At 38.4% G+C, this 23,764-nt stretch overlaps 1 long non-coding RNA gene across 1 annotated transcript; it reads right to left on the bottom strand.

The window, feature by feature from the left end:
• Positions 1-666: 666 nt before the first annotated feature.
• LOC120870996 lies at positions 667-23,197 on the bottom strand. The gene is made up of 2 exons (XR_005722917.1): positions 23,162-23,197; positions 667-727 (listed from the first exon to the last, which is right to left on the bottom strand). It is a non-coding gene; the product is annotated as an uncharacterized LOC120870996 (long non-coding RNA).
• Positions 23,198-23,764: the final 567 nt, after the last annotated feature.

Here is a 23,764-nt window from a genome sequence, read left to right as displayed (position 1 = left end):
TTCCACCAAGTTATTTTCTTTGCACAGAACCACTGTCTTATTCCCCTCTTTATTTCCCAAGAACATTTTGCACAGAATGAGGCATAAATAATTTTAAGAAATATGTTTAATAGCATCTAAAATAATAAATCACCTCAGTACAGTTCAGTTCATTTCAGTCATTCAGGCGTATTGAACTCTTTGCGACCCCCTGGACTGCAGCACGCCAGGCTTCCCTGTTCATCACCATCTCCTGAGCTCGCTCAAACTCATGTCCATAGAGTTGGTGATGCCATCCAACCATCTCATTCTCTGTTGTCCCCTTCTCCTCCTGCTTTCAATCCTTCCCAGCATCAGGGTCTTTTCATGAGTCAGTTCTTCACATCAGATAGCCAAAGTATTGGAGCTTCAGCTTCAGCATCCATCCTTCCAATGAAAATTCAGGACTGATTTCCTTTAGGATTGACTGGTTTGATCTCATTGCTGTCCAAGGGACTCTCAAGAGTCTTCTCCAGGATCAAAACTTTAAAGCATCAGTTCTTCAGTGATCTACCTTCTTTATGGTCCAACTCTCACATCCATACATGACTACTGGAAAAATCATAGCTTTGACTAGATAGACCTTTGCCAGTAAAGTAATGTCTCTGCTTTTTAATATGCTGTCTAGGTTGGTCATAGTTTTTCTTCGAAGGAGCAAGCGTCTTTTAATTTCATAGCTGGAGTAACCATCTGTAGTGACTTTGGGGCCCTGAAAAATAGCCTGTCTCCATTGTTTCCTGATCTATGAAGCGATAGGACTGGATGCCAAGATCTTCATGGTTTGAATGTTGAGTTTTAAGCTAGCTTTTTCACTCTCATCTTTCATTTTCATCAAGAGGCTGGTTAGTTCCTCTTTGATTTCTGCCATAAGGGTGGTGTCATCTGCATATCTGAGGTTATTGATATTTCTCCCGGCAATCTTGACTCCAGCTGTGCTTCATCCATCCCAGCATTTTGCATGATGTACTCTGCATAAAGTTTAATAAGCAAGGTGACAATGTATAGCCCTTATGCACTTCTTTCCCAGTTTGGAACAAGTTTGTTGTTCCATATGTGGTTCTAATTGTTGCTTCTTGACCTGCATAGATTTCTCGGGAGGCAGGTAAGATTGTCTGGTATTCCCACCTCTTTAAGAATTTTCCACAGTTTTTTGTGACCCAAACAGTCAAAGGCTTTAGCATAATCAATGAAGCAGAAGTAGATGTTTTTTGGAGTTCTTGTGCTTTTTCTATTATCCAGTGGATGTTGGCAATTTGATCTCTAGTTCCTCTGCCTTTTCTAAGTCCAGAATGAACATCTGGAAGTTCTCAGTTCACATACTATTCACGTACCATTGATGCCTAGTTTGGAGAATTTTGAGCATTACTTTACAAGAGTGTGAGAAATAAATGTAACCAAGGAATTAAAAAAAAACAACTATACTCTGAAAATGATAAGACATTGATGAAAGAAATTGAAGATAACACAAATAAATGGAAAGAAACACCATGCTCAGGGCTTGGAAGAATTACTATTGTTAAGATGTTTATACCACCTAAGGAAATCTACAGATTCAATACAGTCCCTATCAAAATACCAATGGCATTTTTCACAGAACTAAAACAAATAATCAAAATTTGTATGGAACCACAAAAACCCTCAAGTAACCAAAACAGTTTTGAGAAAGAACAACAAAGCTGGAGGTGTTGTTACTGAGTTCAAGCTGATTCTGCCTGCCACATGAAAGGCCAGTAAGTCAGGAGACAAGGTGTTGGGACAAGGAATAGTGACTTAAACAGGAAAACCAGCAGACCAGGGAGATGGCAGGCTAATGTCCAAAAGAACCATCTTTATTGAGGGTAGAATTCTGGCTTCTTTTATGTTAAGGAAAAAGGTGAAGCCTGAAGGTTTACTATTAAATGGTAAAGGCAAATTTTAGACTTCTTAGAGCCACTTGGCCTTCAAAGAGAGCATAACATTTCTTTGTTCTTCTGCTTTTTCATGTAAGCTTGATCACAAGGTTCCTGCAAAGCATGAAAGTTGTTAGCTTTACTTTTATTTTACCAGACTCATATCTGCTTATTTGCAAGGCTTCTAGGCTGAAAGTAACCTTATTGACAACAAGTAATAGCTATAACTACCCAAGACTGTGGGATGGGAACTTTCATAAGGAAACTTAATGAGCTATTTGGACATCAACAACATTTCTCTAATGTTTAACTCTTGATGGGCAAGACTAAAGTAATGGAATATGGCCAAAGAATGAGGTAGGCAGTTTCAGTGTGGTGTGAGTTCTGTTTTTCCTCTTTACAGTATCAGGCTTCTTGATCTCAAACTACACCACAAAACAACAGAAATCAAAACAGTATGGTACCAGAATTAAAACAGACACGTAGATCAATGGAACAGAATATAGTCCAGATATGAACCTACATTTACATGGGCAATTAATCTACAGCAAAAGAGGCAAGAATATACAATGGACAAAAAAAAGCTTACTCTTCAATAAATGGTATTGGCAAAACTGGAAAGCTCCATGCAAAAGAATCAGAATGGACTCTTCCCTGGTAGTCTAGTGGCTAAGACTCTGCACTCCCAATGCAGGGGCCTGGGTTCCATCTCTTATCATGGAACTAGATCTTACATGTCACAACTAAGAGTTCAGTTGTCACAACTAACGATCCTGCAAGCCACAGTGAAGATCAAATATCCTATGTGCTTTAACTAAGACCCCGTGTAGCCAAAAAAAAAAAAAATCAACCTGGATTACTTTCTAACACCATATACAAAAATAAACTCAAAATGGATTAAAGACATAAATGTCAGATTTGCAACCATAAAACTCCTAGAAGAAAACATAGGCAATACACTCTTGGACATTGATCTTAAGAATTATTTTTTCAGATCTGTCTTCTGAGGCAAGGGAAACAAATGCAAAAGTAAACAAATGAGACTATACCAGATGAAAAAACTTTAGTACAGCAAAGGAAACCATCAACAAAATGAAAAGCAACATATTGAATGGGAGAAGATATTTGCAAATAATACGTCTAATAAGAGATTGATATCCAAAATATAAAAAGAACTCACACAATATAAAAAAGAAATCCAAAACAATCCATTTAAAAATGGGCAGAGGACCTGAATAGACATTTTTTTCAAAGAAGACATACAAACAGCTAATAGACACATGAAAAGATGATCAACATTGCCATTCATCAGGGAAATGTAAAGTAAAACCATGATGAGACATTAACTCACACATCTCAGGATAGCTGTTTTCAAAATGACAGCACGAACAAGTGTTGGCAAGGATGTGGAGAAAAGGGAGCCCTCATGTGCTGTTAGTGGGAATGTAAACTGATGCTTCCACTATGAAAAACAGTATGAAATTTCCTCAAAAAATTAAAAATAGAATTACCATATAACCTAGCTATTTCACTTTTTTGGGTATTTACCCAATGAAAACAAAAACACTAACTAAAAAAGATATGTGGAGCTCTATGTTCATTGTAGTATTATTTATGATAGCTCAAGATATAGAAACAATGTGTGTTCATTGGTAGATGAATAGATAAATTAGACGTGGTACATATATACAATGGAATATTGCATGTGTGTGTGTGTGCTAAGTTGCTTCAGTTGTGTCCAACTCTGTGCAACCCTATGGACTTAGCCCACCAGACTCCTCTGTCCATGGGAGTCTCCAGGCAAGAATACTGGAGTGGGTTGTCATGCCCTCCTCCAGGGGATCTTCCTGACCCAGGTATCAAACCCGGATCTCATGTCTCCTGTACTGGCAGGTGAGATCTTTACCACTAGTGGCACTTGGGAAACCCACAATGGAATATTACTCAGCCATAACAAAGAATGAAACCTTGCCATTTGCAACAACAAATGGAGTGATCCAGAGGTATTATGATAAGTGAACTGTCAGAGAGCATAAGACAAATAATCAATGATCTCACTTATATGTGGAACCTAAAAAACAAACAAACAAACAAATGAACAAACAAAAGAAAAAGAAGGTTGACTCACAGCTACAGAGAACAAACTGGTGGTTGCCTGATGGCTGAGTTGGGGTAAAATAGGTGAAGTAGTTTAAGATACACAAGCTTCTCTTTATAAAATAAATCACAGGAAGGTAATACACAGCATAAAGGATATGGTTAATAATATTGTAATAAATTTGTATAGGGTCAGATGGTTACTAGACTTACCATGGTGATAATTTCATAATGTATTTAAATATTAAATCACTATGTTGTATTCCTGAAACTAATATAACATTGTACATCAACTATACTTCAGTTAAAAATAGTATGTTCAATAGTTGAGTAATTTATGGTTTGCAAATATAGAAGCTACTAGCAGCCTTTCCTTTTAACAAAAAAGGGGAGATTTGTAATAAGAAGGGCCCATATAGAGAAAAAGAAAGTTGATAGATGAAAGCAAAATATACAGGGAAATTTAAAAAAATAGTTGAGTTGGAGAATGAATTAAAAAATGTTGGAAAAAATAGTTTAAAAAATAGTTTAGTAGGAGAATGCATTGAAAGAAGTGGGAAAAAATGGAACTTGATGGTTCTTAGAAAGGAACTTTGGTGAGGATAAGAATCATTTCAATGATAATGTACTCCCCAGAAGATTAGTTTCTTCTGTAATGTGAGAGTAGTGATGATTGATCTCTACTTGAGATACATTCCAATATTCATAGGTTTGTTGGTCTGGAAATTGTCATCTTGTTGAAAATAATGAGCAATATGCCATAAGGCTATTCGTATAAAAGTGTTCACTAATTCAACATTTTTTTTCTTCAAAATAAACCTTCACTAATCAATTAAACAAACAAATCTACCAAGTGTAACCCAAGAACAACCATAGAATCTGGCAAATAAGCACTAAGTAGTTTATACATGAGCTGTTTTCTGACCTACATCATCCAAACTCTCTGCTCCTCTTAGGAGGTGGCAACTAATTCAATTCTGCCTGGCAGAGCACTGTAAGCTGTGGTGCTTTTGAACAGCTGTGGAAAATGGCGAAGACTGTGATTCTTAAAATCTGTTTGGAAGATTAAACAGGGATTTCATGCAGTATTTCAAGTATTTGTAAGCAATTTCTATTTGGAGACTTTTCAACCTTTTTTCCTACCTTATGATAATTCAGCTATAGAAGATCTCTCCGGAAAAAAATTAAGTTTCTGGGACAGAATCTCAATTCTGAGCTAAAAATGTGTTTCAGAACTGCTTCTTAACTCATAGATTACAACCCATACCTGCATCTTTTCCCTTTCCACCCCATTTAACGCAGAGAGATCTTGCCTGAAGAAATATTTAATCACTTCTCTCCTTTGGAATCCTAGTGCTAGGAATATTTGCAGAGAGGATGTGCAGAGTGGGAGTAATGGTTGATAATGTCTTCCATGAGAAGGGTAAATTTGAGACTTCTTACCTAAAATTATACAGTCATAGTATTTCTTTCTTATTCATATTGACTCTGAAGATAGCTAAGGCAGGCTAAAGGTAGGCAGGCAATTTCCCCACCTTGTTTCAGAATGAATTTTTATCCAAAATTCCACAGCTTTCCTGAAAATGATTGAGCAAATTAGGTATGCAGACATTTTAATGTTTCTCCTCTTCCTCCTTCTTCAATATCTATGGTCATGGCAATGTAGGTCAAATGTAACTATCATAATTTACTTATTCCTGGCTTAGAGAAAGATTTGTTGAATGTTTTTTGAATTACAGAGGTTCTATCTAATAGTGATACTGGGTTTTCTCCTAGATGCCAGACCTCTTTCCCAGTCCACTCTCAAATACGCATATTGAAGAGAGGCTACATTATTTTAATCATTTTAAGAGAAAAATTGAAGCCAGGAATGTTGCAAATTGCCAGAGGTCACAGACCTCATGAGCACCTTTATTAAGATTTACACTCAGGTTTTATTGCATTTAAATTTCTTAGTTTATTACTTTGATCACAGTTTTGACCATAACATCTTAATGTCTATAAAAGACCAAATTGTTTATCATGGCAATCAAAATTCAGTAAAATTTGGCTGGAATATATCACTGTAACTTTCTCAGCATGCATGCTAAGTTGCTTCAGTCGTGTCCAACTCTTTGCAACCCTATGGACTGTAGCCCACCAGGCTCCTCTGTCCAAGAGGTTCTGCAGGCAAGAATACTGGAGTGGACTGCCACGTGCTCCTGCAGGGTATCTTCCCAACCCAAGGATTGAACCTGAGTCTTCTGCATCTCCTGCTTTGCAGGCAGATTCTTTACTGCTGAGCCACCAGGGAAGCCTCAACTCTGCCAGAGAAACCCTGAATTCCAGCCTTACAAGTTCAAGTCAGAGCAGAAAGCAGTGCAGCAAAAAAGACCATTGCCCTAGCATTTGGTTGAAAGGAAGTCAGTAAACACATATATGTGGGGAATGTGAGTATTTCCAGGCACTTTTTTTTCTGATAGACACTCTATAGAGTGATTTTTCAATGATTATTTTTCATACATGGCCAAGTAGGTTTGTTCATTGTCTATATTTATCTCCTTTGTCACACTACTGTACACATTATCTTTTGCACATACTGTAAACATTCTTGACTGTTGCTTTCACTAAAGTCACTTTCCTCATATTTAAGTTCTCTGTTTTCCATTGATTTCCTGAAAAATTTCCAAAACTCACAGCTCCTCTTATATTCTATATTCTATATAATGCCCACCCTACTCTCCTCAGTTCAAAAGAAATCTCTGTTCCACTAACTTGGTATATACATTATGCTGTTTTCCATATCCACATCTTTTTAATTTAGAAATGACTTTAAGCATTCAGAAAAATAATAATACTATGAACTCATATATTCTTCACTTAGAATTGCCAAATGTGAATACTTTACCGTATTTGTTTCCTTCCCTCCACACAAATGGGCTTCCCTGGTGGCTCAGTTGGTAAAGAATGCACCTACAATGCGGGAGACCCAGGGTTAGTCCCTGGGTGGAGGAGATCCCCTGAAGGAAATGGCAACCCACTCCAGTATTCTCGCCTGGAAAATCCTGTGGACAGAGAAGCCTGGTGGGCTACCGTCCATGGGTTGGCAGAGTTGGACACTACTGAGTGACTAAACCACCACCCCAATTACATACACATGCATTATAATTATAGTTGAACACCAAGGGACTGAACTGTGTGAGTCCACTTATATATACATTTTTCCCAATAAATACATAATACACAATCCATAGTTGGTTGAATTTGGGCATATGGAATCACAGATACATAGGGACAATCGTAAAGTTATACACAGCTTTTCTACTGTGCAGGGGTTGGCGCTGGTAAGCCCTGCATTGTTCAAGGGTCAATTGTACTTTCTGAACCATTTGAGATTAAGTTGCAAACAGTAGCTGCTCTACTGCTAGATGTTTAGCAATTATTTTCTAAGAAAAAGCTATACACTTATGTCATCATAATTCAATTAACATACTTGGAAATTTTAACTTTCATATGGAATTGTTCTTTCTGTAACAGTGGTTTTGATTTCTGGCACTTTTGGGGGATACTTTCTTAGAATTTTTTTCTCTTGGCTGACATCACCCATTTGTTCTTGCATGTTGTCCACTTCTCCCATTAGAAATTTTGGAATATTAATCAAAATTATTTAAAATTCCAGGTCTGTTAATTCCAAAATCTCTGTCATATCCGAGTCCTGTTCCGATGCTTAGTTTGTGCCTTAAGGTTCTTTCTGAATTTTTAGTATGTCTTATAATTTTTTGCTGATAACTGAATGAGATGCACTGGGAGGTTGTTGTTGTTATTGTTTTTGACTGGGAGGTTTTGATTACTGATTCAATTTTCTTACCAGTAACAGTTTTGTCTGGACTTTGTGTTTCTTCAGGACTCAGACTTGGTATGTTTTATGATTCTAGGAGCTTATCCATTGCTTCTAAGTTGTTCATATGTTGGTGGATAATTGTTCAAAGTAGTTTCTCATGATATTTTGTGTGGTATCAGTTTCTTCCTTTTATTTATAATTTTATTTACTTGAGTCTTCATTTTTTTTTAGTCTAGTTAAATATTTGTAAATTTTATTTTTTCCCCCAGAAAATCCACTAATTTTACTGATTTATTTCTTTTGTTTTCCATTCCCTAGTTCATTATTCTTCTATAAGCTTTATTATTTCCTTCCTTCTTTCAGCTTTGATCTTTTCTTCTTGTTCTAGTTATGTGAGGTATAAAATAAGGTTTAGGTTATTTATTTGAGATTTTTTTCATTATTAATGTGGGCATTTATTGCTAAAAAAATTCTCTGCTAGTACTGCTTCTGCTAATTCCTATATGTTTTGATATATTGTATTTTCATTTGTCTAAATATATTTTCTAACTTCTGCTTTGGTTTCTTCTTTGATCCACTGGTTGATCAGAAATGTATTGTTTAATTTCTACATATTTGTAAATATTCTAGTTTTCTTTCTGCCTTTAATATATAGTTTTCATTACAGTTTGGTCCTAAAAGATACTTGGTATAATTTTGATCTTCTAAAGCTTGCTAAGTCTTTGGAGAAGACTCTTGAGAGTCCCTTGGACTGCAAGGAGATCCAACCAGTCCATTCTGAAGGAGATCAACCCTGGGATTTCTTTGGAAGGAATGATGCTAAAGCTGAAACTCCAGTACTTTGGCCACCTCATGCAAAGAGTTGACTCATTGGAAAAGATTCTGATGCTGGGAAGGATTGGGGGCAGGAGGAGAAGGGGACGACCAAGGATGAGATGGCTGGATGGCATCACTCACTCGACGAATGTGAGTCTGAGTGAACTCTGGGAGTTGGTGATGGACAGGGAGGCCTGGCGTGCTGCAATTCATGGGGTTGCAAAGAGCTGGACACGACTGAGTGACTGAACTGAACTGAAGTCTTGCTTTGGGGCCATTAGCCATCATATGATTTATCCTGGAGAGTTTTTTCTGTGTTTAAGAAGAATGCGTATTCTACTTCTGTTGCATAGAATTGTCTGTATAAATCAACTAGGTGCATTTCAACTATAGAGCTGTTCAAGTCTTCCATTTCTTCATTGATTTTCTGTCTGATTGTTCTGTTATTAAAAGTGAAACATTCAAGTTTTCTACTATTACCATATTGTTCTATATTTTTCACATCATGTCTGTCAATGTTTGATTTATAGATTTAGTATTGTGATATGGGGTTCACATATTCTTGTTTTTAAGTTTTCTTATCTTTCTCTTAGCCCTTTAAAATTTAACATCCTACTTCCTTCTGGCCTTCATTCATGGTTTCTACTGAATACACTGTTCATTTTCTTACAGGGCCACAAGTATGTGACAGATCTTTTTTCTCTTGCTGCTTTCAAGATTCATTCTTTGTCTTTGATCTTTGACAATTTGATTATAATATGTCTCAGTGTTTATGTCTTTGGGTTTGTCTTTTTTGTTATTTTTCAGGCTTTCTGGATTTGGTTGTTCATTTTCTTCAATAGGGTTGGGAAGTTTTCAGCCATTATTTCTTTGATTAAGCTTTCTGTTTTTCTCTCTCTTTTTTCGTCTCTCTTCTGGGATTCTCATAATGTCCATTGAATGATGTCTTATAAGTCTTTGTCTATTGAATGATGTCTCATAAGTTGCTTAAGCTTTCTTTACTCTTTTTCATTCTTTTTTTCCTTTGCTTTTCTGAGTGGCTTCTAATGATTTGTCTTTGCATTCCTTAAGCCTTTATTATGCACAGCAGCAGAGGATATGAAGGTTAGACAGCATCACCAACTCAATGCACATGAATCTGAGGAAACGCTGGGAGATAATGGAGGACAGGGAAGCCTCACTTGTTTCAGTCCACGGGGTCACAAAAAGTTGGACACACCTTAACGACTGAACAATAACAACCAAATGCTGGCTCTAACTTTTTGCTGAACCCCTCTAGTGAATTGTTGTTGTTGTTCAGATACTTTACTATTTAAATCATTCTATGATTTGTTTGGTATTGGTAAAATATTTTCTATCTTTTTGTTTAAATTCTCACTTTGTATAAGCATTGTTCTCTTGACCTTGGTGAGTGCCTTTATGATGGTTATTTGGAATTCTCTGCAAGGTAAATTATATAACGCCATTAAAGTCAGTTTCTGGAAGTTTATCTTTTAGAAGGATAAGAGTATGTAGCATATTTTCCTGCTTCTTTATTTTCTTTGGCTCTGTTTGGTGTGCACACATTCAACAAAACATCTACCTCTCCCAGTCTCCACAGACTGACTTCATAGAAAAGAAGACCCTCTACCATCACCCAGCCAGAGATTCTGGGGGTGTTCGCAAACCTTCATGCTAATCCAAACTCCTTGTTACTAGCAGTCCCCAGCTGTTTTGTGTATGCCAGGTCTCACCAGTACTCTGAGACAAATGACAGTGAAGATATTTCCTTGGGCACTTCCCTGAAAAGCTGAATCATTGGATTTTCTGTCCAACTCTTTCCCTCTGTAGGGAGGATGGAATATGGTGTGTTTCAACCGCTTGCCCTGTGTTGAGTTTAAGTGAAATACTATGGTAACTGTAAGCCCAAACATCTGTCTCTGTTCTTACAAGCTTCCTAGGTGGCTAGACTCTCCCGAGTCTTGTCATCACCCTGAGATAGGCAAGACAGAAGCCGGTCCTTTGTGAAGCCCACAGAAAATTTTGGGTATTTGATAAGTAGACCAATTCTTTTCCTTCCCAGGGAGATGCTGGGAGCTTGGAGGTTTCCTCTCAACTGTATGGTGCTGAGCTGGAGGTAGGGATTACACTGAGAAGATGTCTTACATTTGCCTACCATTTCAGTGTATTTGATTTCATGCTTGCCTGGTGTGCGTGAGCCTTTCATCTAGTTTCTGGATTTTCCATGAAGGGAATTTGTCTGTGAATTGTTGTTGAATTGGTGTGTTCCTGGAGGAAAGGATGGTCCAGAGCTTCCTTCTGCCGTCTTGCTGATGTCCTATATCTAGGCCTTGATCTTTTAGTAAGCCTGTGCCCTTGGGATGGGACCGTCACAAGTGCTTCTCAAAATTTTTCCCCCTTAAGTAAGATAGGAAGGCTATAGGGGGCTGGAGATGAATATTTTCTTTCCCTCAAGTTAGTTAGGCTCTGGTTAAAAACCCAAGTGGATTTGGCTCTTGCAAAATAATTTTTCTTGGGGAGGGCTATTGTTAAGCAGAACAGAATGCTCTGAGTTCATTCCATGTTGGCTACTTTCCCTGCTCCCTGTCAGAAGCATAGGATATTTTTCTGTGATCTTCACTCTGAGAACCCGGTGGCATTCCCGGATGTAATTAATTCTAATTGTAGGAGCTCCAGATGGCCAGTAGGCACATGAGACGATGTTCAACATCACTAATTATTAGGGAAGTGCAAATCAAAACTACAATGAGGTACCGCTTTACACTGGTCAGAATGTGGAATTTTTCTTAATATGAGTTTGCCTGTTATTTCTTCAGGATAAAATTTTGAGTATGGTTTTTGGGCAGAAACATTACTTAAATGAGTTGTGTACTTCTTTGAGCATCATTTACAGGAGACACATGATGCCAATTTGTTCAATAATTAGTTATAATAACTTTGATGAATTAATCAAAATTAGAAGTTTTCTCCACTTCAGAGATTTTCTTATTCTATCATTCATTCTATAATTACTATTAATATTTGACATTCGACTGTAAGGAAGAGTTCTATTTCTTTATTTTTAGTATGAATTCAAAGATTCTTGTAATCCATAAATGTTCATTTTGATGTCCAAATTTCACCAGATTTGTCTAGTGGGGGTGGCTCAAGGGTAAAGCATCTACCTGCAATGCAGGAGACCTGGGTTTGATCCCTGGGTCAGGAAGATCCCCTGGAGAAGGAAATGGCAACCCACTCCGGTATTCTTGCCTGGACAGAGAAGCATGGTAGACTACAGTTCATGGGATCGCAAAGAGTTGGACACGACTGAGTGACTTCACTCCTTGTCTCACTCCTTGTCTAGTAGGAGCAATTTCAAACTGACTACTATGTCCTTTTGATGTTTCTCCATAAGTTTTTTTTTTTTTTAAACTTCCTTAGCAGCTTACCATAACAATCCAGATTCATCTTGATCTTCCTTGCTAAATCCCTGGAATCAGCCTCTGCATCCCCTCCAAAAAAAATTGTGCTCTCTTTGGTGTGGAAAAGTGTTTAGAAACCAAGATCAAGGCATGCTTTATGTTTTTAATTGTTTCTATGTTTGTCCTTATCTTACAAGGTTCCTGGGTCAGGAGGATCCCTTGGAGAAGGGATAGGATACCGACTCCAGTATTCCTGCCTGGAGAACACCCATGGACAGAGGAGCCATGGGGTTGCAAACAGTTGGACATGACTGAGTGACTAAACACTACAAGTGTCTTTGAAGGACTTTGATGAAGTTCACCCAGTGTCTGATTACATATGTTTACATATTCCATAGAGTTTAGTAAAGCAACTGTCTTTTACAGTATATTAGAATGTGGTCCACTGGAGAAGGAAATGGCAAGCCACTTCAGTATTCTTGTCTTGAGAACCCCATGAACAGTAGGAAAAGGCAAAATGATAGGATACCAAAAGAGGAACTCCCCAGGTCATTAGGTACCCAATATGCTACTGGAGATCAGTGGAGAAATAACTCCAGAAAGAATGAAGGGATGGAGCCAAAGTAGAAACAATACCCAGTTGCAGATGTGACTGGTGATAGAAGCAAGATCTGATGCTGTAAGAGCAATATTGCATAGGAACCTGGAATGTCAGGTCCATGAATCAAGGCAAATTGAAAGTGGTCAAACAGGAGATGGCAAGGGTGAACATCAGCATTCTAGGAATCAGCAAACTAAAATGGACTGGAATGGGTGAATTTAACTCAGATGACCACTACATCTACTACTGCAGGCAGGAATCCCTCAGAAAAAAATGGAGTAGCCATCATGGTCAACAAAAGAGTCTGAAATGCAGTACTTGGATGCAATCTCAAAAATGACAGAATGATCTCTGTTCGTCTCCAAGGGAAACCATTCAATATCACAGTTATCCAAGTCTATGCCCCAATTAGTAATGCTGAAGAAACTGAAGTTGAATGTTTTTATGAAGACCTACAAGACCTTTTAGAACTAACACCCCCAAAAGATGTCCTTTTCATTATAGGGGACCGGAATGCAAAAGTAGGAAGTCAAGAAACACCTGGAGTAACAGGCAAATTTGGCCTTGGAATGTGGAATGAAGCAGGGCAAAGACTAACAGAGTTTTGCCAAGAAAATGCACTGGTCATAGCAAACACCCTCTTCCAACAACACAAGAGAAGACTCTACACATGGACATCACCAGATTGTCAACATCGAAATCAGATTGATTATATTCTTTGCAGCCAAAGATGGAGAAGCTCTATACAGTCAACAGAAACAAGACCAGGGGCTGACTGTGGCTCAGATCATGAACTCCTTATTACCAAATTCAGACTTAAATTGAAGAAAGTAGGGAAAACCGCTAGACCATTCAGGTATGACCTAAATCAAACCCCTTATGATTATACAGTGGAAGTGAGAAATAGATTTAAGGGTCTAGATCTGATAGATAGAGTGCCTGATGAACTATGGAATGAGGTTCGTGACATTGTACAGGAGACAGGGATCAAGACCATCCCCATGGAAAAGAAATGCAAAAAAGCAAAATGCCTGTCTGGGGAGGCCTTACAAATAGCTGTGAAAAGAAGAGAGGTAAAAAGCAAAGGAGAAAAGGAAAGATATAAGCATCTGAATGCAGAGTTCCAAAGAATAGCAAGAAGAGATAAGAAAGCCTTCTTCAGCGATCAATGCAAAGAAATCGAGGAAAAGAACAGAATGGGAAAGACTAGAGATCTCTTCAAGAAAATTAGAGATACCAAGGGAATATTTCATGCAAAGATGGGCTCGATAAAGGACAGAAATGGTCTGGACCTAACAGAAGCAGAAGATATTAAGAAGAGGTGGCAAGAATACACAGAAGAACTGTACAAAAAAGATCTTCAAGACCAAGATAATCACGATGATGTGATCACTCATCTAGAGCCAGACATCTTGGAATGTGAAGTCAAGTGGGCCTTAGAAAGCATCACTATGAACAAAGCTAGTGGAGGTGATGGCATTCCAGTTGAGTTATTTCAAATCCTGAAAGATGATGCTGTGAAAGTGCTGCACTCAATATGCCAGCAAATCTGGAAAACTCAGCAGTGGCCAGAGGCCTGGAAAAGGTCAGTTTTCATTCCAATCCCAAAGAAAAGCAATGCCAAAGAATGCTCAAACTACCGCACAATTGCACTCATCTCACATGCTAGTAAATAATGCTCAAAATTCTCCAAGCCAGGCTTCAGCAATACGTGAACCGTGAATTCCGTGATGTTCAAGGTGGTTTTAGAAAAGGCAGAGGAACCAGAGATCAAATTGCCAACATCTGCTGGATCATGGAAAAAGCAAGAGAGTTCCAGAAAAACATCTATTTCTGCTTTATTGACTACGCCAAAGCCTTTGACTGTGTGGATCACAATAAACTGTGGAAAATTCTGAAAGAGATGGGAATACCAGACCACCTAACTTGCCTCTTGAGGAATCTGTATGCAGGTCAGGAAGCAACAGTTAGAACTGGATGTGGAACAACAGATTGGTTCCAAATAGGAAAAGGAGTACGTCAAGGCTGTATATTGTCACCCTGCTTATTTAAGTTATATGCAGAGTACATCATGAGAAACACTGGACTGGAAGAAACACAAGCTGGAATCAAGATTGCCGGGAGAAATATCAATCACCTCAGATATGCAGATGACACCACCCTTATGGCAGAAAGTGAAGAGGAGCTAAAAAGCCTCTTGATGAAAGTGAAAGAGGAGAATGAAAAAGTTGGCTTAAAGATCAACATTCAGAAAACTAAGGTCATGGCATCTGGTCCCATTACTCCATGGGAAATAGATGGGGAAACAGTAGAAACAGTGTCAGACTTTATTTTTGGGGGGCTCCATAATCACTGCAGATGGTGACTGCAGCCATGAAATTAAAAGACACTTACTCCTTGGAAGAAAAGTTATGACCAACCTAGATAGTATATTTAAAAGCAGAGACATTACTTTACCAACTAAGGTCCGTCTAGTCAAGGCTATGGTTTTTCCTGTGGTCATGTATGGATGTGAGAGTTGGACTATGAAGAAGGCTGAGCACCGAAGAATTGATGTGTTTGAACTGTGGTGTTGGAGAAGACTCTTGAGGGTCCCTTGGACTGCAAGGAGATCCAACCAGTCCATTCTGAAGGAGATCAACTCTGGGATTTCTTTGGAAGGAATGATGCTAAAGCTGAAGCTCCAGTACTTTGGACACCACATGCAAAGAATTGACTCATTGGAAAAGACCCTGATGCTGGGAGAGATTGGGGGCAGGAGGAGAGGGGGACGACCGAGGATGAGATGGCTGGATGGCATCACGGACTCGATGGATGTGAGTCTGAGTGAACTCCGGGAGATGGTGATGGACAGGGAGGCCTGGCGTGCTGCGATTCATGCGGTCGCAAAGAGTCGGACACGACTGAGCGACTGAACTGAACTGAACTGAACTGAGGGTTTAGAACTGGAATGTGCCCTTAGACATCCCTTGCTCAATGTTCCATCTTATACGTGAGAAAAGTGAACTCAGGTTAAATAAATGCTTTGACTCAGACCACTCACTCATTGGTGACAGATTTGATCTTAGAGTTTCACTCTTTTGGCTGCCAGTTTACTTATCTTTCTGTCATATGACACATGCTCAGTAATAAAAGTGTTTGCTTATTATTGTTGTTTAGTCACTAAGCTGTGTCTGACTCTTTGCAACCCCATGGACTGCAGTATACCAGGCTGCCCTGTCCTTCACTATCTCCCTGAGTTTAGTCAAATTCACATCCATTGAGTTGGTGATGCTGTCTAACCATTTCATCCTCTGCCACTCCCTTCTCCTTTTGCCTTCAATCTTTCCCAGTATCAGGGTCTTTTCCAGTGAATTGGCTCTTTACATCAGGTGGCCAAAGTATTGGAGATTCAACTTCAGCATCAATCCTTTCAATGAACATTCAAGGTTGATTTCCTTTAGGATTGACTGGTTCCATCTGCTTGCTATCCAAGGGACTGGTGGTGGTGGTGGTGATGGTTTAATTGCTAAGTCATGTCCGACTCTTGCGACCCCATGGATGGTAGCTTGCCAGGCTCTTCTGTCTGTGGGATTTTACAGGCAAGCATACTGGAGTGGGTTGCCATTTCCTTCTGCAGGGGATCTTCCCGAGCCAGGAATTGAACCCAGGTCTCCTGCATTGCAGGCAGATTCTTTACCGACTGAGCTATGAGAGAAGCCCATCCAAGGGACTGTCAAGTGTCTTCTCCAACACCGTAGCTCAAAAGCATCAGTTCTTTGGTGTTCAGCCTTCTCTATGGTCCAGCTTTCATATCTGTACATGACTAGTGGATAAACCACATCTCTGACTATATGGATCTTTGTGGCAAAGAATGTTTCTGCTTTTTAATAGGCTGTCTAGGTTTGTTATGGCTTCCCTGGTGGCTCAAATGTAAAGAATCTGCTTGCAATGCAGGAGACCTGGGTTTGATCCCTGAGTTGGGAAGATATCCTTAAGGAGGGCTTGGAAACCTACTCCAGTATTCTTGCCTGGAGAATCCCCATGGACGGAAGTGCCTGGCTGGCTACAGTCCATGGGGTTGCAAAGAGTTGGACACTACTGAGCAACTCAGCACACAGGTTTGTTACAGCTTCCCTTTCAAGTAGCAAGTATCTTTTAATTTCCTGGTATTAGGGAAATTAAATAGTCTTTTTTAGGCTTCGGAGACAGAGCAGAGCTCTGACCTTGCTTCTAACCTATCTGGACACTGCCCTGATTGGGAGTGATTGTGAGTTACTGCCTGTTGCAAGTGCAAGACTTGAAGCACCATAGATAAGATGGGGCAGAAATCTTGATATTGTTGAGTCCCTGGAAGGGGCCTGGCCAGCCAAGCCCCAGGGCTAACTACATTCCAAGTTTTATACAACAAAACAAGCACCATTAACATGAAACCAGAGCTGCAATTTGGTCACAGATTGCTGATGATATCTGTTTACATCCTGGGATTATAAGTGGGAACCCTGAACTGCAATCTTTGAAGTCTCACCCGTGGAGCAGACTCGCTGCCTGGAACATTTTCCCCGTTGTGACACAGGACTTCCCAGAGCTGTTTAAGTCTGGATGTTGGTGAAAACCCAATTTGCTTTGGCTGCAGTCATCATCCACAGTCATTTTGGAGCCCAAGAAAATAAAGTCTGTCACTATTTCCATTTATTCCCCATCTATTTGCCATGAAGTGAAGGGAGCAGATGTCATGATCTTAGAGTTTTTAATGTTGAGCTTTAAGCCAGCTTTTTCACTCTCCTCTCTTACCTTTATCAAGAGACTCTAGTTCCTTTTTGCTTTCTGCCATTAGGATGGTGTCATCTGCATAACTAAAGTTGTTGATATTTCTCCTGGCAATATTGATTGCCTCTTGAGCTTCATCCAACCTGGGATTCGCATGATGTACTCAGCATAGAAGTTAAATAAGCAGGATGACAATATACATCCTTGACACACTCTTTCCCCAGTTTTGAACCAGTCCATTTTTCCATGTTCACTTCTAACTGTTGCTCTTTGACCTACATACAGATTTCTCAGGAGTAAGGTAAAGAGGTCTAGTATTCCCATCTCTTTAAAAATTTTCCACAGTTTGTTGTGATCCATGCAGTCAAAGGCTTTAGCATAGTCGATGAAGCAGAAATAGATGTTTTTCTGGAATTCTCTTACTTTTTCTATAATCCAATGGATGTTGGAAATTTGATTCCTAGTTCCTCTACCTTTTCTAAATCCAGCTTATGCATCTGGAAGTTTATAATATAGTATTAGCTTTAAAATACTGACACTCAAAACAGTATACCCATTTCTAGAATCTCTCCTTATAAAATAATCTGAGATGCAGATGAAGATTTATTTATGAAGTCATTCATATCAGCATAGTTTTAAAACAGCAAATGTCTGTCATATATTAAATATTAAACATTACAAAATAGATATTATGAACTATTTATACCATGGAATATTATGCAACCAATAAAAATAATTTTTAAAATCACTCATTAATGTTTACATTAAAAACTACATTAAGTAGTGTCAAAATGGAGCGCAACCCTATGATCCTTGCCCATGATGTCCTCAATCTGTCTTTTGGTTGTGGAAAAACTTTAACCAAAGAATAAGTTTAATCAGAGAAGTAAGAAGATGCAAAAACAAAGAAAAACAGTCAAACAAAACCTAATAATAATAGTTTTGTCATTAAGCAAAGTCAAGTACCTTTAGTTCCTTCTCCAGGGCTATGGATAATATTCTGAGCCACATCCTATGAACTGTCTTGTAGATGCTGAAGCATGATGCCCAGACTGTTGCCTTGACATAAGTTGCCACAATTCTGAGAATTGGCCTCAAGCAAATGGGAACAAACCAACCCTGGAACTGAGGATTAATTGTACTTAAAACAGTCAAGATGGTGCTGGTCAGACCACCACATGACCAATTCAAGATGACTGTCAGAGCTGACTGTTCTATTTCTGCAGGTAATCCTCTGCCTCCGTCTATAAAAGCTCTTGTCCACTGATTGTCCAGAGGGAGGCGGAGTCAGCCTTTGGACATGAGTTCACCCTCCTCCTCAGTTGCCAGCATCCAACATATAGCAAGCGTTCCTTTCCACCAATCTGGCCCCTTTATTGGCTTTTAAGCAGTGAGTAACCAGACCCCACTTTCAGTTACAATATGAATTCAATTTTGTAATATGCAAAATATGTTTATCTCTGTATATATATATAATAAATGTAAGCACACACACACACACACAAATTCAAAAGGTAACATATCTTCATTGTAACAAGGTTTCTTAATAGGATTACAATTACTTTTCCAAATATTTTTCTCTGTATTCCAAATACATTCAAAATTAAGCTAATGTAGTCTCCTATGAGTAATATTAAAGATGAAAAAATAATTTCAATCAGCTTTTCAAAGTGCAGTCTATCCACGTTTACATATAATTATGTTGTTCATAAGTCAGCATTTCTAAAGTAGTTAAAGGAGTTCACATTTTCCCCCCAAAAGATGAAGATTTCCTTTGCAGTTTTACTTATGGTAAGCAGTTTATTTCTTTCCCCATCTTGCTTACCTCATAATTAAAAAGTAAACTTCATACTAGATTTAGTTGTAATCATAAATCTAAACTGATAAAATCAAAGCTAATTATCTAATAATGAGTTTAATATATTGTTAATAATCCTTAAAACTTTCTTTTAGAGAAGTAATATCAAGTTTCTCCCTATTCAAAATAAATTTAATTTAAATAATGTATTTTCAAGATTGCTATTTAGAAATAATTGGCAAATTTGCAGTCAAAGTTAAGGTTTTTCTATATTTATGTCCTTTAAAGATATGCAATGCCATCATAGTATCAAGATTAACTTGAATTTTCTTCAAAACTTTTTCCCTTTTCCACTTTAAAAAGACATGATAAGTTTCAAATACTATTAGCAGATGTTATCATCATAGCTTTTTCTCATTTGCCAAATAACTGCAAATGAGCAATCAATGTAGAAATCCTCAGCACCAAATCATCTACTTTACATATTCATACAGTGAAGGCAAATATATGATTAGAGTTGGGTCATGTATTTTGAAGGTTCAGATTTTTTTTGTGTGTGTCAAATATTATACACAAACATATCCCAAATATGTGTATGAGAGGCAGAAAATAATGTCGAATAATTCTGAATTACTGAGAAAACTATAGATGTTGTCTTCAAATACATTTCAATCTCAAAATATTTTATAGAAGCAATTTTGAGATAAAAATGCTGTAGCTTTTTTAAAAAACAACTTCACTAGTTGTTTAGAGAAGTTTTACATGAGTTCTTAAGAAAGAAGAGAGTAAGAGGGGCTTTGAACAAGGTTACACAATTTACTTTCTCTATGAATTTTCTGCTACCCTCTGGGCCTTAAAAAGTAGAAGTTGGACGTTGACAGTAATTATTTTTGGATTGCACTGCATGAAGGCAGCTGCACAAAATTCTATACTTCAAAGAAGTGCAGCCATGTGCCACTTTGAACAACCATCATGTATATAACTTGAGGTGTTCAGGGATGCCTGTATAGAGATATCTGTGTAGATAAATGGTTTTCCCTAAGTGTTAGATGTAACCACACGCATGTTCATTTGAAATTTTTTTTAAAGAATAGAAAAGTTGTGACTGTGACCGAAATAATCTGTTGAAAATACTGAGTCAAAATGAGATTTTAAGTACACCATTAGAAGGAGTTAAAAACCATAAGTAGTACTAAGATAGATGTTGAAATTTTTAAACAGGATATTGGTAAGATGGCTTTCTTTTGACTCCTTATAAAGGCAACCCTGCTCAAACTCAGCTCTGAATAATTTGGAAAGAGTTTTACTTTCATTTTTATGCACCAGAAAAATATGAGTATAAAACTAACTTCTTTCTAGTGAGAACTGTCAAACTGAAAGCAGCAGGTTCAATTCTCTTAAACTCATTCACACATGTGCATTTTACACACGTACACCTGCATGCACACACACACAAAACACATGAAAAAGTTTCCATATTATTTTACCAAAGTAAAACCATTCAAAAGCTTGACATTTTTTCATAAAACATTTCTAAGCAATTTTTGCAGCAGGCATTCTAATAGAGTGTGGATTTAAGGATGAATAGGATATGAAGAAAAAAAAAAGATCCGGCCTTAGAGAAACATGATCTAGTGATTGAGACAGATATGTGATCAGTTTAATTCCTAACAGTTCGGAGTTTGCTTTCCTGAAAAACATAGATATTGGCAATATTCCTGGAAAGATCAGTATCTTACGGAAAATAGAAGGAAAGCAACAAATATGAATGCTTTTTCAAACCAATATGAATACAAGTAATAGAAGCCACCTTCTTCAAAAATAGAAGAAAGACTTGACTGAGATAGTAACATTTTCCCAGGCCACATTTCTCTGCTATTCAGGAAGTAATAATGTGTCATCAGAATTGCAAAGAAAAATTTGTTCATAAGTTTTGTAGTTTTTGTTTTGTTTTGTTTTTTCTTTTAGTATTGATATCAGGCTTTAATTTGTGTCTTTCATAACTGTTGTTGTTGTTATTCAGTCGCTAAGTCACGTCAAACTCTTTGTGACCCAGTGAACTGCAGCACATCAGGCTTCCCTGTCCTTCATCTCCTTGAGCTTGCTCAAACTCACGTCCATTGTTTTAATGATGCCATCCAACCACCTCATCCTTCAAGAAGAAGGTTGTCCCCTTCTCCTTCTGCCAGCAGATTTCCCCAGCATCATGTTCTTTTCCAGTGAGTTGGCTCTTCACATTAGATAGTCAAAGTGTCAGAGCTTCAGCTTCAGCACCAGTCCTTCCAATGAATATTCAGGGTGGATTTCCTTTAGGATTGACAGATTGATCTCCTTACTGTCCAAGGGATTCTCAAGAGGCTTCTCCAGCACCACAGTTTGAACGCATCAATTCTTTGGTGCTCAGCCTTCTTTATGGTCCAACTCTCACATCTGTACATGACTACTGGAAAAACTATAGCTTTGACTATACAGACCTTTGCTGGCAAAGTGATGTCTCTACTTTTTAATGCACTGTCTAGATTTGTCATAGTTTTTCTTTCAAGGAAGAATTGCGACTATGGAATTAGTTAAAGTTTTGAGATACTAACTGAGACCACTTTCCTTTGGGCTTTCTTATCTCTTTATTCTTTTCATGGAGGAGAGATGTTTGAGCCAAGGAAAGTCAAATTTTTAGTTTTAAGTCCCCAAATATGCCTTTGAATCCCATATAGGAAAGTAGGAAAGACAACATTCTTCAAGGCCAAAACTTTCATTGACCAAAGCCAGGTTTTCTGAGAAACAAATCACTTCTATGTAGGGAAAGCAGCAAAGAATTATGGCGACTCTTATTCTATTAAAAGTAAATGTAGTAATTTGCTTATGCCAACTAACGTACCTTCAGCAGTGGCCACAGGACTGGAAAAGGTCAGTTTTTATTCCAATCCCAAAGAATGGCAATGCCAAAGAATGTTCAAACTACCATACAAATGTGCTCTTTTCATATGCTAATAAAGTTATGTTCAAAATCCTTCGTGCTAAGCTTCAGCAGTATGTGATCTGAGAACTTGCAGGTGTAAAACCTGGGTTTAGAAAAGGCAGAGGAACCAGGGATCAAATTGCCAACATTTGTTGGATGATAGAGAAAGCAAGGGAATTCCAGAAAAACATCTACTCTGCTTCATTGACTGTGCTCAAGCCTTTGATTGTGTTGTTGTTCAGTTGGTCAGTCGGGTCCAACTCTTTGTGAACCCATGGATTGCAACACACCAGGCTTCCTTGCTCTACACCATCACCCAGAGCTTCACCATTACCATCACTCAAACTAATGTCTATTGAATCAGTGATACTATCCAACTGTCTCATCCTCTGCCATCACCTTCGGCTCCTACCTTCAATCTTTCTCATCATCAGGGTCTTTTCTAACAAGTCAGCTCTCCGCATCAGGTGGCCAAAGTATTAGAGCTTCAGCTTCAGCAGCAGTTCTTCTAACGAATATTCAGGATTGATTTCCTTTAGGATTGACCAGTTTGAGTTCCCTGCAGTCCAGGAGACTCTCAAGAGTCTTCTCGAACACCATAACTCAAAAGCTTCAATTCTTTGGCATTCAGCTTTCTTCAGGGTCCAACTATCACATCCATACCTGACTACTGGAAAAACCATTGCTTTGACTAGATAGACCTAGGTCAGCAAAGCAATATCTCAGCTTTTTAATACATAGTCCATGGGGTCACTGATGGTAGGACAAGATTGAGCTACTTCACTTTCACTTTTCACTTTCATGCATTAGAGAAGGAAATGGCAACCCACTCCAGTGTTCTTGCCTGGAGAATCCCAGGGACGGGGGAGACTGGTGGGCTGTCGTCTATGGAGTCACACAGAGTCGGACACGACTGAAGCGACTTAGCAGCAGCAGGTATGTCATGGTTTTTCTTCTAAGGAGCAACCATCTTTTAATTTCATGGCTGCAGTCACCATCTGCAGTGATTTTGGAACCCAAGAAAATAAAGTCTTTCACTGTTTCCATTGTTTTTCCATCTATTTGCCATGAAATGATGGAACTGGATGCCAGGATCTTCGTTTCTGAAGGCAGAGTTGTAAGCCAGCGTTTTCACTCTCCTCTCTCACTTTTATCAAGAGGCTCCTTACTTTGCTTTTTGCCATAAGGGTGGTGTCATCTGCATATCTGAGGTTATTGATATTTTTCCCTGTAATCTTGATTCTATCTGTGCTTCATTCAGCCCCGCTTTTCCCATAATGTACTCTGCATAGAAGTTAAATAAGCAGGGTGACAATATGCAGCCTTAATGTACTCCTTTCCCAATTTGGAATCAGCCTGTTCCATTTCTGGTTCTAACTGTTGCTTCTTGACTTGCATACAGTTTTCTCAGGAAGCAGTTAAGGTGTCTGGTGTTCCCATTGAGAGAGTCAGTTCCTAGGCAGGTTGATAGGAAGTCCTGGGTCCCCAGCGAGGATATGGGGGTCTGGGGCCCTTCAAGAGGAGATAGGGGTCTGGAATTCTGAAGGAGGAGGAAACAACAAGCTTTTTTCCTACATTCCTTAGTAAGGATTATATAACAATAATGTAAATCTGCTTGA

Source organism: Oryx dammah, unplaced genomic scaffold (assembly GCF_014754425.2).
Source record: "Oryx dammah isolate SB20612 unplaced genomic scaffold, SCBI_Odam_1.1 HiC_scaffold_12, whole genome shotgun sequence".
NCBI classification, from domain to species: domain Eukaryota; kingdom Metazoa; phylum Chordata; class Mammalia; order Artiodactyla; family Bovidae; genus Oryx; species Oryx dammah.
This window is presented reverse-complemented; position numbering and strand designations above follow the sequence as displayed.